This window comes from Pan paniscus, chromosome X, assembly GCF_029289425.2.
Source record: "Pan paniscus chromosome X, NHGRI_mPanPan1-v2.0_pri, whole genome shotgun sequence".
NCBI lineage: Eukaryota > Metazoa > Chordata > Mammalia > Primates > Hominidae > Pan > Pan paniscus.
Window position 1 is genome coordinate 54328969 of NC_073272.2, and position 15404 is coordinate 54344372.

General features: G+C 48.0%; 1 protein-coding gene across 6 annotated transcripts in view; it reads right to left on the minus strand.

The window, feature by feature from the left end:
- Window positions 1–15404, minus strand: part of FAM156A (family with sequence similarity 156 member A) — a 70112-nt gene that overhangs the window by 2918 nt on the left and 51790 nt on the right. For 4 of the 6 annotated variants that reach the window (XR_008622809.2, XR_008955218.2, XR_008955217.2 and 1 more), the window contains exons 6-8: window positions 14040–14484; window positions 12780–12860; window positions 9331–11675 (exon numbers count right to left, since the gene is read on the minus strand). The gene's annotated coding sequence lies outside the window, so the exon portion shown is untranslated. Of the gene's footprint in view, window positions 1–9262; window positions 11676–12779; window positions 12861–14039; window positions 14485–15404 lie in introns of those variants that run through there. The other 2 variants (XR_010111235.1, XR_008622808.2) reach the window with 2 other exon arrangements.

The window sequence follows — 15404 nt, forward strand, 5'->3', positions numbered from 1 at the left end:
AAGAAATCTCTCCACCAGTACGGCTGCCATTTGAGGCATATTCCCATACAAACTGGACCTCTGATGACTCTAAAAAAGGAACACACCCTACCCAGGATACGCACCAAAGGAGATGAACTTGTTTTTATCCAAAGGAAGTGTTTGTTTGTAATCATAAATTTGTGAGCCTAAGCTACTGCAAAGGAAACCGGCCAGGTTATTAGCCCAAATGAAGGCAGTGGGTATCTTGGGTTTAGCCCCAACATCAGCCGCACCTAGGAAAGTTACATGATAAATTGTGACAATTGTTTTTTTCCCCCCCCGGAGAATACCAAAGCAATTCATACTTTGTTGTGGGTTCACTGCCTTTTTTTTTTTAACCAGCCAATTGGATAGTCATGTTATCTTACCCATCTCTTTCTCCCTTTCTGATTATACATTTGCATAGAGTTATGACAACTTATCACCTTTTCAGAAGTAGAGTAAAACTCTCACTCCTAGACAAAACAATCCATTGTCAGGAGTGAGAACATCCCTCTGCAAAACAGCCATTCTCTCCAGGAAAACAACAGGAACTGTCTGAAGAAGCTAAAAGACTTGGAATGGTTTTAGATGTGTTCGCCCCCAACAGGGACAGGTCTCAGGTTGCAGGCTTTTCTGGCAATCCAGCTCTGTGGGTTACTGAAGAAGCTCAACCCAATGCCTGAGTTTTCCATGCTCTCATTCATGAAGCCAACCAAGTCACCAGTGATGTCACGAAAAATATTAACACAATCACTCAAGAAATGCAAGAACTCCAGAGGCTGTTGTCCATCATCAACTGGCATTAGCCATCATCCGGGCAGATCTAGGAGATGGATGCGCTTGTGCAGTTGTCAATGACGACTGCTGTACATATATCCCCCAACACCTTTCTGATGTCTTTTTGATGAATTGCCACCTAGTCCTGATCTCTGGGACCTCTGGGTTATCATTGGGTGGCTGAGAATATGACTTTTTCCCTTGAATATTCCCAACAGGGATACAGTCCTGGGGATGCACTGCTTTTCCAAGATATAGTGATAATTTTTCTTTTTATTCTCATAGGAATACTCCTCATGAAGTCTATCCAGTCACATCTAGTTAAGACCAGCAGCACTCTCCTGTCCAAATGGATGACCCATGTTACGACTAAGGAACAGAAGACCAAATAACAAACTGCTCCTCAGATCCATTATGGAGGCCTTCTTGGCTCAATTCCTGCATATGATATATCCTTATAATTTTGTTTTCTCTCCAAAAAAGAATATGCTGGCAATGAAAGGAGTTCATCTTGTCTAAGAGGAGGGACTGGAAAAATAATTTATTTTGAGATAGGGTCTCACTCTGTTGCCCAGGCTGGAGTGCAGTGGTGCAATCTCGGCTCACTGCAACCTCTGTCTCCTGGGTTCAAGCGATTCTTGTGCCTCAGCCTCCACAGTAGCTGGGACTACAGGCACGTGCCGCCACGCCTGGCCAATTTTTGTATTTTTAGTAGATACGGGGTTTCACCATGTTGGCCCAGCTGGTCTCGAACTCCTGATCTCAAGTGATCCTCCCACCTTGGCCTCCCAAAGTGCTGGGATTTGTTTTTAATTTTTAAAAATTAGCCAGGTTTTGCCAGGCACGGTGGCTCTCACCTGTAATCCCAGCACTTTGGGAGGCTGAGGCAGGTGGATCACGAGGTTAGGAGATCGAGACTATCCTGGCCAATATGGTGAAAACCTGTCTCTACTAAAAATACGAAAAAATGAGCTGGGTGTGGTGGCACGCACCTGTAATCCTAGCTACTCAGGAGGCTGACGGAGTAGAATCGCTTGAACCTGGGAGGCGGAGATTGCAGTGAGCCGAGATCGTGTCACTGCACTGCAGCCTGGTGACAGAGCGAGACTCCGTCTCAAAAAAAAAAAAAAAAAGCCAGGTATGATTCCAGCTACTTGGGAGGCTGAGGTGGGAGGATCTCTTGAGCTCAGGAGGTCGAGGCTGCAGTGAACCATTATTGCACCACTGCACTCCAGCCTGGGTGATAGAGACCCTGTCTCAAAAAAAAAACAAAAAACGGCAGGTACAGTGGCTCATGCCCCCCGTCTCTACTAAAATACAAAAGATTAGCTGGGCATGGTAGCGTGTGCCTGTAATCCCAGCTACTCGGGAGGTTGAGGCAGGAGAAATGCTTGAACCCAGGAGGCGGAGGTTGCAGTAAGCTGAGATCACCCCACTGCACTCCAGCCTGGGTGAGGGAGTGAGACTCCGTCTCAAAAAAAAGAAAAAAATAATATGAGGAAATCTGTCCCTTGAGTCATCATAGGGTTTACATTATACAAACATCTTTAGCATCATACACCTGAGCATTGATGTCTCTTTAAGTAGCAGTTTTCTCATCTGTTAAACAGGAATAATTATAGTAACCAATAACAAACTTCAAAGGTTTCTATGATCAATGAGACTAATAGTACATGTAAAGGACTCAGTATAGTACCCAACACATAGTATATGCTCAATAAATCTTATCCACATGATTTGAAATAGATAAGAATACAGTCTCTGGAATCATAATTTTAGGGAGAGTAAAGACTTTCTTTACATCTTTTTTTTCGAGACAAGGTCTCACTCTGTTGCCCAAGCTGGAGTGCCATGGTGTGATCACAGCTCACTGTAGCCTTAAACTACTGGGCTCAAGCAATCCTGCCACTTCAGCCTCAAGTAGCTGGAACCACACCTGGCTAATTTTAAAAAATTTTTTTTGTAGAGACGGGGTCCCTACATCTTTAAAATACAAACGAAGGGTGTCTGTGCCAAAATAATACAACCTAAGATGCCACTGGGAAACAAATATAGGAAAAACTGTGTTTTGCTGTTTGGAAAAGATATTGAAAAACTCACTAAATTGAAAAAAAGGACTGAAATTTCTATAGAGTTTAGTTTTCAGTGATGCTACAGTCTATGCTCTTATATGCCTATTATTATTATTATTATTATTACTATTTTGAGACAGAGTCTCTGTCACCCAGGCTGGAGTGCAGTGGTGCGATCTCGGTTCACTGCAACCTCTGCCGCCCGAGTTCAAGCGATTCTCCTGCCTCAGCCTCCCAAGTAGCTGGGATTACAGATGCCTGCCACAGCGCCTGGCTAATTATTTGTAGTTTTAGTTGAGACGGGGTTTCACCATCTTAGCCACGCTGGTCTTGAACTCCTGACCATGTGATCCACCTGCCTCTGCCTCCCAAATTGCTAGGATTACAGGCATGAGCCACCGTGCCCGGCCCTTATATAACTATTTAGTTAGGAAACAGGCTAATCTATTTAATGAGGCAGCAAAAATATATTAGCTTTAACAAAAGATAAAAGTTTATCTTCAAATAGTCTTGATTAAGCCAAGGGCCAGTAGAGTAACTTGACAGTGCTGGAGACCTAAGCAGAGCGATTGCTTGGTAGTAGCCGCTACTCCTATGGATAGCTGTACTTACTCATTTTCATAACTTCATTTCTGTCCAATCTTCCTTCATCTGTGGGTGACTAAGCACATAGGAAATCTTAGACTATCACGTAGACCAGTGGATTTCAGTTTTTGTTAAAGTAAAAGCATGTTTCTTGAAAAAAAAAATCCAATGCATAAGAGAAAAAAGAGGAGCTGTTGGGCTGCGAACAGGGGCACTCTCACCACACCCCTCCCTGGATGTTGCTGCAAGCCCAGAGAAGCAAAGTGACTCAGTCAAATAGGTAAGGCTGGCAGGGCAGGAACTATTAATAGAAAGGGACTTCTCTTGAGGCCTGGCCCAAGGCCCTGCATGAGGCCCTGTGAGAGGAAGTGAATATTAGTGAAGAACTTCTTGTCCAAATCAAACCGCAGCTTTAGGGTAAAGAAGCTATCTGCATAAATTAACTCCGATTATTTGTGTACAGTACTGTTTACGGTGAGCCCCCTCCCCCTTTTTGGAAAGAAGTATGTGATTTTTTTCAGTTATTTGAGGCATGCCTAAAGCAGCTTCACAAGTATTAGCTAGACATGGAGAAAGACCACTGCAGTCAGATGAGCCTTGGCTCACATATGGTGCTTCCAGTCAAGTGATGGTGTCCCTGACTCCAATGACACGTTGGGAATTAGGCCCCTAAGTTCATATTTAGTGCATTTTTCTTTATGCCCCCAGTACGTCATTACATGACTATATCAATGCAGCAAGCTAAGCTGACTGTAGCTTCTTACCACTGGGCCAGATAACCTTAGCATGCCATCCAGAATCTCAGTTCTATGAATTGACTTGATCTAGGGCAGTGTCCTGTGGAAGACAGCCAATATATTGAAAGCTGATTAAAACACAGAATAAAAGATCCGTCTCTATCAAGGCAATTCTAGGCTACAACTTACTCAGTTAAGCTTCAGTGAGATTATTATTTTTGGAGACGGAGTCTCACTCTTGCCCAGGCAGGAGTGCAGTGGTGTGATCTTGGCTCACTGCAACCTCCACCTCCTGGGTTCAAGCGATTCTCCTGCCTCAGCCCCCCGAGTAGCTGGGATTACAGGCGCACACCTCCACGCCCAGCTAATTTTGTATTTTTAGTAGAGACGGGGTTTCAACATGTTAGCCAGGCTGGTCTCAAACTCCCGACCTCAGGTGATCTGCCCACCTTGGCCTCCCAAAGTGCTGGGATTACAGGCGTGAGCCACTGCGCTGGCCGGCTTCAGTGAGATTTTTATGGAATTAAGGAGAGTGTTTTACATGCAAAGCCCTGAATTCTTTCCTGAATATCATAAACAAGTAAAATTATCTTCTGTAAGTGAATTGACCTGACTGATGCAAGACAAACATTTAAGAAATGTTAACGACAAAGGCAAATGCTCGCTACAAAATGTGAAACGAAAAAATCATGTAGAAAACCGGTGCTATATTATAATCCAGGGTTATGAAAAGATTAACTCTGCATATATAAGGAAAATTGACTGGAAATGTAAATATCAGTTTAATTCACAATGTTTATTAGGCACCTAGTAAATTCTAAGTAGTCTTCCAGGTGCTGAGGACAAAAGACTGGAACACACACATACCACAACTCCTACCCTCATAACACAGTGACAGCTGTCTTTGGATATCGAGTTAATGAATTGTGCACTCAAGTTTTACAGGAACTTTCAACGTTCCAGAAAACGTTTGCATTATTATTTCAATCAAAACCATGAAAGTTACAAAAAGAATTTTTCAAAAATGTGAAACCGAGTTTAAAAAGAAGGATGTTGAAGTCGCGACGGAAGTAGGAATCTCAGTATGTGGAAAATGCACCTTTATGGATGAAAAACCTTCTTAAGGAAATATCACAAAGCATAATGAATGGCCACCGCTGCGTGATGGGACGGTGGCTAAGATTCGTTTTCTTTATTCTGCGTTATCTCGCCTCCCAATGTTCTCCAGTGAGGCTGAACGCAGTCCCTAATGAAAGAATACATTGATGGGCCGGGCGGTGGCTCACGCTTGTAATCCCAGCACTTTAGGAGGCTGAGGCGGGCGGATCACCTGAGGTCAGGAGTTCGAGACTGGACTGGCCAACATGGTGAAACCTCGTCTGTACTAAAAATACAAAAATTAGCCGGGTGTGGTGGCGCCTGCCTATAATTTCAGCTACTCAAGAGGCTGAGGCAGGAGAATCCCTTGAACCCAGGAGGCGGAGGTTGCAGTGAGCCTCGCAACACTGCACCCCAACCTGGGCAACAAAGCGAGACTCCGTCTCAAAAAAAAAAAACGTTGATGAAGGTCCACAGGCGCCAGGACGGCGTGGGGGAAAAGAAGGATGAGACCAGGCCGGGCCCGGTGGCTCACGCCTGTAATCCCAGCACTTTGGGAGGCCGAGGCGGGTGGATCACGAGGTCAGGAGATTGAGACCATCCTGGCTAACAGGTGAAACCCCGTCTCTACTAAACAAAACACAAAAAATTAGCAAGGTGTGGTGGCGGGCGCCTGTAGTCCCAGCTATTCGGGAGGCTGAGGCAGGAGAATGGCGTGAACCCGGGAGGCGGACCTTGCAGTGAGCGGAGATCGCGCCACTGCACTCCAGCGTGGGCGACAGAGCGAGACTCTGTCTCCAAAAAAAAAAAAGACGAGAGCATTCAGCGCAGCAGAATGAGGGTTGCTAAAGGAAGAGGGCAGCCTCGCGGGAAACAGGCCGATTTGAAAACCAAAAAGGCTTTGTCCACAGGCTCTGAGTTTTAGCGAGGGGGCCCCTCAGAGGGCGGAATCTCAGCCTCCGGGACCTACGGGCGCAGACCCCAGGGAAGGGAAAAAAAAAAAAAAAAAGCCTCTTCTCTCGGAAAAGATTCGGCGGCCTTTTTTCGCTCGCGAAGGGCGGGGCGGGAGGCGAGCAGGGCGGCTCCATGGTGCAACATTGCCACCTGCCGGCCGCAAAAACCGAACGCCGCCAACTGCAGAGGAAATTCCATCTTCTCCTCTGCTTTTCGGCCCCGAGCCCGGCTGGGGCAGGCTAGCGGGAGGAGAACTACGACCGAGAAGGGAATGGTACGGGCCGCAATGGCTCCGGCGAACAGGGAAGAGGGACCCACCACTGCACAAAACTTCTAATCCTGCCCTCTCAATCACAGCAACCGCGCAGAAGTTCCTGCGGCGCCGGAACCCCCCCCCCCAGTCACGGCCTCGCAACCATAGCAACCGCGCTAGTCCCGTTCCCGCAACCACAGCAGCCGAGCAGGAAGTTCTTGCGGCGTCGGTAACCCCCACTTGTCACACCCTCGCAACCACAGCAACCGCGCAGGAAGTTCCTGTAGCGCCGGAAAACGCAACCCGTGGGGCGTTGCTGGCGTAGGATTGACGGGCTCTGGGACTGCGCTTCGGAGCCCGGGGAGATCGGCTCCTGTATCCTTCACGGGGTCCGCCAGGGCTTCCTTCCTTGCTGTTGGGAACTGACGGCTGAGGGACGCGACTGCCCCAGCCGCGCCACGTTCGAGACTTGTGTCAGTCACCAGGCCATTCTCCTCCTACCAAGCCAGGCGCTTTTTTTTTTTTTTTTTTTTGAGACGGAGTCTCGCTCTGTCGCCAAGGGTGGTGTGCAGTGGCGCGATCTCGGCTCACTGCAACCTCCGCCTCCCAGGCTCAGGCGATTCTCTTGCCTCAGCCTCACGCATAGCTGGGACTACAGGCACCCGCCACCATGCCCGGCTAATTTTTGTATTTTTAGTAGAGGCGGGGTTTCACCATATTGGCCAGGCTGGTATCGAACTTCTAACCGTGTGATCCCCCCGCCTCAGCCTCCCAAAGTGCCCAAGCCAGCCTTTGCACACACTTCCCACGTGACACACCCCCTGTACCCTCGCAGCCCTTACTCTATAAATCCTCTCTGGCGATCTCAACGCCCACCCCCGGGGCTGACCAGGCCACTGCCAGAACCCCTATGTCTTCAGGGGTCTCCTCCTGCCCACCTTCATGCCCTTGGCCTCAGGAAAGACTGCGCCCCTCCACGATGTGCAGTAAAGGATGGGCGCCCTGCCTCTCAGGAGCTGAGCACTGATGAGAAAAAATGCCTTACTTATTATTGTACCTTTCTCCATGACCAAGAGAGATTGCTTCTCTCTTTCACTGTCATCCTACCTCCATTGCTAACATACCCCCCAACAATGCTAGGAACCCTCTTCCATTTCAGTGGCCTACCCTAAGGATTCATCGAGAAGACAGAAGCAATCCACTGGGAACTCTTAGGGCTTCCCAAGCCCGGTCTACCCGTGCCTGCCCTGGCATTCTCTGCCGCCCTTCTGCATACAGTGCTCCTAACTGAAGCCAGCTCCTCACCTCAGCTCAGGATCCCATACCTCCCACCTTCTCAGGGGCTTTGCTCCTGCAATGATCCCTCCTCCCTTCAAAGTCATCAACTGCCCCCTCTACGTTGGAGCACTCCACAAGCAAAGGAGGAAAAACCCACCCTCTCCCCACATGTCCTTCAGCAGCTGCTGGCACAGAATGTGCTGCCCTTCAACAAAAACTGCCTGGAGTTCTGAGGCCACGGCCTCCTCAACTCCCTTCAATAGGGCTTTTGTCCCTAATCTGTATTTTGGGGTGGCTGAGGTGGGAGGATCTCTTGAAACCAGGATTTTGAGGCTGCAGTGAGCTATGATTGTGCCACTATAGTCCAGCCTTGGTGACAGAACGAGAGGGTGTCTCAAAAAAAAAAAAAAAAAAAAAAAAAAAAAAAAAAGAGAGAGAAACGAGGGAAAAATCTCCCCTTCTTCTTATAAGTAAGAAGCAGTAAACCTTTGGCTTACTGCTTTTTCCCTAGGCGTCCTTTCCTGGCTCTGGACACATTTTTTTGAATCCAAGCTCCATGGCTCAGGCCCTTGGAAACATATTCTACTGTTGTTCTGAACCAAGTACAAATTCCCAACTGTGACCTTCTTGACCTGGATATAACAGGGCAAGTCTGAGGTGAACATGAAAGACAAGCCAAAGAAGGTGTCCTGTTCTGGTCACAGGGGGTAGGAGGTCCCCAGAGGCAGTGACAGAGTCAGACATCTCAGAGCAGGAAGGTGTGACAAGGGAGTGGAGAGAAGCTTCGAGTAAAAGAGGGTTTTACCTCATGCAAATTTGGAGCTCGTTTTGCAGAATGGCCCAGTAGCCTCTTTGGGCAGAGGGATGTCTGGAGTTGAGGAGTTTCACTTTGTAGAGCTGATCTTGGTTCCTGCTGTTTGGGGAGACCTCAGCACTCTACATTCTCTGAGAGGGGAATGTGGAAGTGGCTGATTCAAAACCCAGCGGTGCTACCATGAAGCAAGCATAAGCCAGATAGGGGCTAGGAGACCCTGCAGCTGAGGCTGTGGAGTGGACAGCACTGGTCAGGGGTCGGGGAGAGCATGAGGCCCTGACTCAGAAGGGTCTGCTAGATGCCAGCACAGGTGGGCTGAGGTCAAGTCAGCCAGGGAGCACAAGGTCCTGATCAAGATGAGAGAGAGACAAAAATGCAAGTTACGCCAGCCTCACGCATGGGTGAGCAGGGCAGCGTCGCCAGCAGGACCTGGGGACAAGAGTGAGCCTTCCCTCAGAACCCACCGAGGACACTGCAGCCAACAGACAATGTCATAGGCCCCTTCCCACATCACCATGGAGACTCAAAAGCCATATATGCCCCTTCCCCATCTTGGACAAGAGTAGGGAGGTGGGGTGGCAATCCAAGAGACTGATCATTTTCGCCAAAACAGATTGAGCATTTATACAAATGGACCGGTTACATGACAGCATCAGATGACACCAGATTAGACGAAAATCCAGTGCGTTTGTTTCCCCTTACTATCCAGTCCAGAGGGTGGACAAGCAAGACAAATGTCAAATCAGTCAGAGAGAATAAATAAGCCAGCGTGCTTGTGGGGTGTGAGGGGCTTGAGTGAGTTTGTTGCTCTCTGCATACCATTCCCTGCGACTCCTCCTCCGCACACCGTCTTATCAGTCCACAGTAGCAAGGGAATGGGACGTACTTGTCTTCCCTACTGTAACCCAGGACAATTTTAACCCCTCATAAGCAGACTCCCAAAACAGGACACAGAAAGAGCAAAGAATCTGACAGACACACAGAAGAGAGAAGCTGTCGTTCCCCTCCCCATGCAAGGCCAGGCTCTACTGTCCTTTATTAAGACAGACCCCATTTCCCAGGGCCTGAGCCATGGAGCTTGGAGTCAAAACATGTGTCGAGAGCCAGGAAAGGATGCCTAGAGAAAAAGCAGTAAGCCAAAGATTCTCATAAAAAGAAGGGTTTTTTTTCCCCTTCTTTTCTTTTTTTTTTTTTTTTTCTGTCACCTAGGATGGAGTACAGTAGCATGATTGTAGCTCACTGCAGCGTCAAACTCCTGGGCTCAAGAGATCCTCCCACCTCAACCACCCCAGTAGCTGGGAGTACAATCTTGCACGACCACAGCCGGCTAATGTTTTTATTCTTTGTAGAGATGAGGTCTCATTATGTTGCCCAGGCTGGTCTCAAACTCCTGGGCTCAAGCATCCTCCAGCCTCCGCCTCCCAAATGATTGGGATTACTGGTGTGTACCAGTGTGCATGGCTGCCACCTCTTCTTTAATCATCTGAGATGATATTAACTCCCCATAAATAGACCCTCCCCAAACAGAGCACAGAAAGAGGAGAAAACCAGACACACAGAGAGAGTGGAGCAGCCAATGAGCGTGTCACCGAGGTGAGCAGGGCCTCCTTGAGGGCCATCATTGACATCCCCAGCCATGCCGGGCTCCAGTGTTCTTTATTAAGATAGACCCCACTTCCCAGGACCTGAGCCCTGGAGGGTGGAGTGAAACAATGTTTCTACAGACAGAGAATGACGCCTGGAGCAAATGCAGCAAGCCAAAATTTCTTATTAAAAGAAGGAGGGCTTTTTTCCTTCCTATCTCTTTCAAATGTACATAATGCCAGTTTCCTCCCGAGTTGAAAGGTACAGGGGAGAACTTCAGTGGCTCCTGACAGACCCAAGAATTGTCTCCCATTGTTGTATCCTGGCAGAAACTCATTCTCCAAGGCAGAACCTCCTCATTTCTCACAGACGCCATGCGCCCTAGTGCACTGGCATGGCCCTTTGGGCAGGTCTCGCTTCTCCACCCCGGGGCGAGTCAGCTGTCTTGGGCCCCATTGAGTGTTTTCATTTAATAATAGAACTCGGTTACTAATAGAAGCAGCCGCCACAGTTAGGCAGCAAAAACAAAATCAGTAATAGCACTCTTACTTCACGTGGAGCTGTAAGATTTAGAAAACATTTATATACGCATTGCCTGATTCGGTTTTGTTTTTTTTGATATAAGGTCTTGCTCTGTCACCCAGGCTGGAGTGCAGTCGTGCAAACATACATCACTACAGCCTTGAACTCGGCTCAAGCCATCCTCCCACCTCAGCCTCTCGAGTACCTGGAACTCCGAGGCCACTCCACCACTTCCAGATCCTGATTGGGCTCTTGACGCTGAGAAAATCATGACTTCTACAGCACTTCTTCACGCCCCAGCAGCGCTCTGAGGCCGAAGAGTCTGGCAAATGCACACCAGGAACCAGACCCAGAGAGGTTCCCGGGGCCCTTGTGTCTCATCCTGGGATCTCTAAAGGGGTCAATTTGGAGGAAGGGCGTGCTTCTCCTCTTGTCACATTCATGCCTCATGTGGTCCCCTTTTCTTATAGGGGGTACCACCCAGGTAGACACCCGGAGACCGCCCCCGCCCCCACCGCCCAAAGAGAGTTTAAGGAGCTTTGCAATGACGAGTTTCCTTGACAAAGACCTTCAGTTCCTGATGGCACCTGGGCTGTGGCCAGGTAGTGATGGCCGGAATCTTTCTTGCATCGCACCTGCTCCTTCACTGGGGAACATACCCCACCATTATTTATGGCGGCCTGGTACAGGTGGCTCGCTGCAAGATATCTGAACCTCCAGACTCGGGGCTCTCCTTGCATTTGCAAAGAATACTGGAACACGGGGCCCCTCGCAGCTCCCATGGAGAACTCCCAGGGGAGTTCTGTTGTGTCACCCTGTGGCTAAGTCTCTCTGATCCTCCCTTGAAGGGCCCAAAAGCACAGCCTCCTCACCACGAGGGATAACACTTTGAGGCCACTCTCACGATAGGGCTTAGGTTTACAGAGGCTGGAAATCCATCCTGGCCAGGGCCACAGACACGAACAACCTCTTCTGGCTTCTGATGGCTCCTCGTGCTTCTATGGTCCCAAGCAAAGAAACCTCCTCACACCAGGCATTCGGTGTGAATCTCCAGACCAAGTGCCCCCATGTACCCAGCCCCTTCCATCACCCCAACTCCAAGCCCCATAGGTCCACCACTCTCATCACAAGACTGCTCTGTGCTCCCCCAGCAGGACTCCTCCTCCCTCTTGCGACCTTTGCCCTGGACACTCCTCATTCTGTAGGTGACCCTGGGTGCCCACATGGCCACCCAGACTTGGTTCCGTCCTTCTCCGCTTGTGTGCTGATGGATTCCTGCATCACGAACTCCACCAGGAAAATCCCAGCTGAGCCCCAGAGCCCCCACAGGGCATGGTTTCAGGAGCATGTCCACTCAGATATCCCACAAGCCCAACAAATCAGCGGATGACCCCCAACTGTGTCCCTTGTCTCATGGGTTGGCACCGCCATCCACTCAGTTCCTGAACCCCAGAACCTAGGAATACTGCCAGGTTGGCTGCAGATCACCCCGTGACTCTGCTGCAAGCCTCTGGAAAAAGCCAACCATGACCTCCACATTGCCACAGATGAGCAAAGAGTCTCCCGTGAAGGCTTTGTATTGGCAGAGACTCTCTACAGGCATCCGAGTGGAGGCCCAGACCCTGGCTTGGGTGGCCCCCACAGGGAAGGCCAAAGAGCAGACCCGGGCCCTGTAATGTATCTCAGAGACCGAAATGCTCATCTCCTCCGAGAACTCAGCAGATAACCTCCAAATCCCTAAATCGGGACATAGCAGTAGGAGCCCATCATTTAGAGACACAGAGGTTAATATTCAGAAGAAATAGCTGAAGAAAAAAAAGAGAAGTTTGCGGAGGTGGGTCTCCACGGGTGCACCACATGAAACAAGGGACTGCTGAATTGTATTTTTCATCGTACATTTCCTAGTCCTATATGGCCCTTTAAGCAGAAGGATTAATCTGATATCACTAATTATAACAACATGTGAAAAATGCATCTCAACACAATAAGTAAGCCTGGGAGCTGATTCATCCACATCAGCTAATACAAATCTGAGCCATCTCTAGATTCAAGGAATGATTGTGCAATGTCTCGTGAACGTATCTATGCAGTGTTTTACTCACCTTGAAAATAACTACCATATGATCCAGTAATCTCACTTCTGGGTATTGATAGTCCAGATACTCCCCATGTTCTTTGCAGCACTATTCATAATAAGCAAGATATAAAAACAACCTAAGTGTTCATTGATGGATGAATAAAGAAAATGTGGTATATACATACAATGGAATATTATTCAGCCTTAAAAAGAAGGAAATTCTGACATTTGTGACAACATGGATGGACCTTGAGAACATTATGCTAAGTGAATATGCCAGACACATACTGTGCGACCTCACTTATATGTGGAATCTAAAATAGTTAAACTTATATAAACAGAGAGTAGAATGGTGGTTGCCAGGGGCTGGTTGGGGCAGGGAATGGAGGGTTGATGGTCAAAGTTGCAAAGTTTCAGTCATGTAAGATAAAGAAGTTCTAGAGATCTACTACATAGCATAATGCCTATAGCTAAAAACACTGTATTGTATACTTCAAATTTACTAAAAGAGTAGATTTTTGGCTAAGTGTTCTTATCACACACACACACACACACACACAATAATAATAATAATAATAATAGTAATAAAAAAGAGGGTATGTGGAAAGTTAAAAAAAAAAAGAAAAGAAAATTACTCGAGCATAGGAGACCCTCACTAGAAACAACAATAAATTTCACTGGCAAATGCAGCATGTTAACGTGAAAATTTTGATTTCAGGAATATAGAGGAAGGCGAGCACAGTGTCAGCTGTAAAACACGCACTCACATTACTTTGAATGTTTTTGACCTTTCCTTAGCCCGGGAAATCTATTAGCCCTAGAAACTGCCAGCACAGCAGGGAGCAAAGACGTCCTGCTTTCCCTTTGGCGAGGGACCTTGTGTTTCAGATATGCTTTACTTCCTATGAGGATGGTTCCGTTTCTGCAGCTGCCACCTCGTCTTTCATAAGAGGAGTTATAAAATGATACTCATGCTGGGGCCACATTCCAGACCTGCTAAGTCAGACTCTCTGGGGATGGGGTCCGGCATTTGCTCTTGGACAAATGCTCCACGAGAGACCTGATGCACAGCTGACGTTGAGAGACATAAGCACACACTCCCTTTCACCTGCCCTGATTTTTAAATATAACCTTGGACTTCATAGCCTTGTTTGTAGTTAATGAATTGGGAAAAAAAAGGTAGGGGTTGCCTTCTCTTTCAAGAGCATCTTTTGACATATTTATTCTACAGCCACGTCTAGAGCAATTTCAAGGACTTAGGAGGGTGGTTATGCCACAGCTTTACCTTTCCGACCTGATGCTCGGCAGGCCCAGGAGAGGGAGAAGAGCCTTGCAGGTGGAAAGGGGTCGAGAGTTCTGTTGTCTTGGTAACCGTGCTGCCACTCATCCCATTGGGGTGCTCAGCTCCGGCAGGGGCCCTGTGGGTGAGACAACACCCCTCCCCACTCTGGCTGTCTTCCTGTGCTCAGAGGTTGAAGCTAAGGGCTGAGGTTGGTTACCAGGGAAACTGAAGCCAGGTCCTTGAGATTGGTGAACAGAAAAACCGGCAGTGGAATTCAGGACGTAGCATGGATTATGGGAGCCAGCCCACAGACAGAGGATTGACAGTCACTAGTGCATGCACCCACAGGGTGCCTGTGCAGGAACGCGTGCACACCGCACACAGACACACACGTAGACATGTGCACTCACCAGCACTCCCTCTGCCCAGGTGTGCACAGTCTATCTGGCTGGAGCATCAAGTGCACGTGGAGGAGCCAGGCGACCAGGCAGGACATGTAGGCAGGACGCGGAACAGGGAAAGAGAGGGGATGTTGCTTACTGTTGTAGAAAAAAATGACTGCATACCCTTTCCTCCGTGACTTACGGTCACACTTGCACTACATTTTTTAAATGGCTTTACTAAGGTATAATTTGCTTGCCACAAACTTCACGTACCTAAAGGGAATAACACAGTGAGTTTTAGTAAATTTACACAGTTTTGCAGCCCTCACCACTATCCAGTTTCAGAATACTTCCATCACCCCAGAAAGATCGCTGGTACCCACTAGCAGCAGTCAATCCCCATTACTTTACCTCCAGGCCCACCCAGGCAACTAGCAAGCTCCTTTCTCTCTCTTTAGAGCTGCCTCTCTGGGCATTTCCTATAAACTGACTTGTGCAATAAGTGGTCTTCTATGTCTGACATCTGTCAATTAGCATAATGTCTTGGAGGCTCAAACGTGCATCAGTAGTGTGTTCTTTGTCACGGCTCAGTAACATTCGGCTGTACGGATATACCACTTCTTTATCCCTTTACTGATTGGTAGACATTTGGCTTGTTTCCACCCTGGGGCCTTCCTGCAAAATGCTGCAGTGAACATCTGAGCACATGTCTTTGTGTAGACATGATTTTATCACTAATGGGTGTCAGATATTGTCAAATACTTTTCTCTGTCTATGAAGATGATGATATAGTTCCTGTCCTCTATTATATTAACAGGGTGGATTACCTTGACTGAAATTTGAATGTTAAGCCAATCTTGCATTCCTAGAATAAATGTCACTTGGTCATGTTGCATAACCCACTGTATGTGTCGCTGGATTGGGGTTTGTTAATATTTTGTTGGGGATTTTTGCACGCATATTCATGACGGATATTGGTTTATGG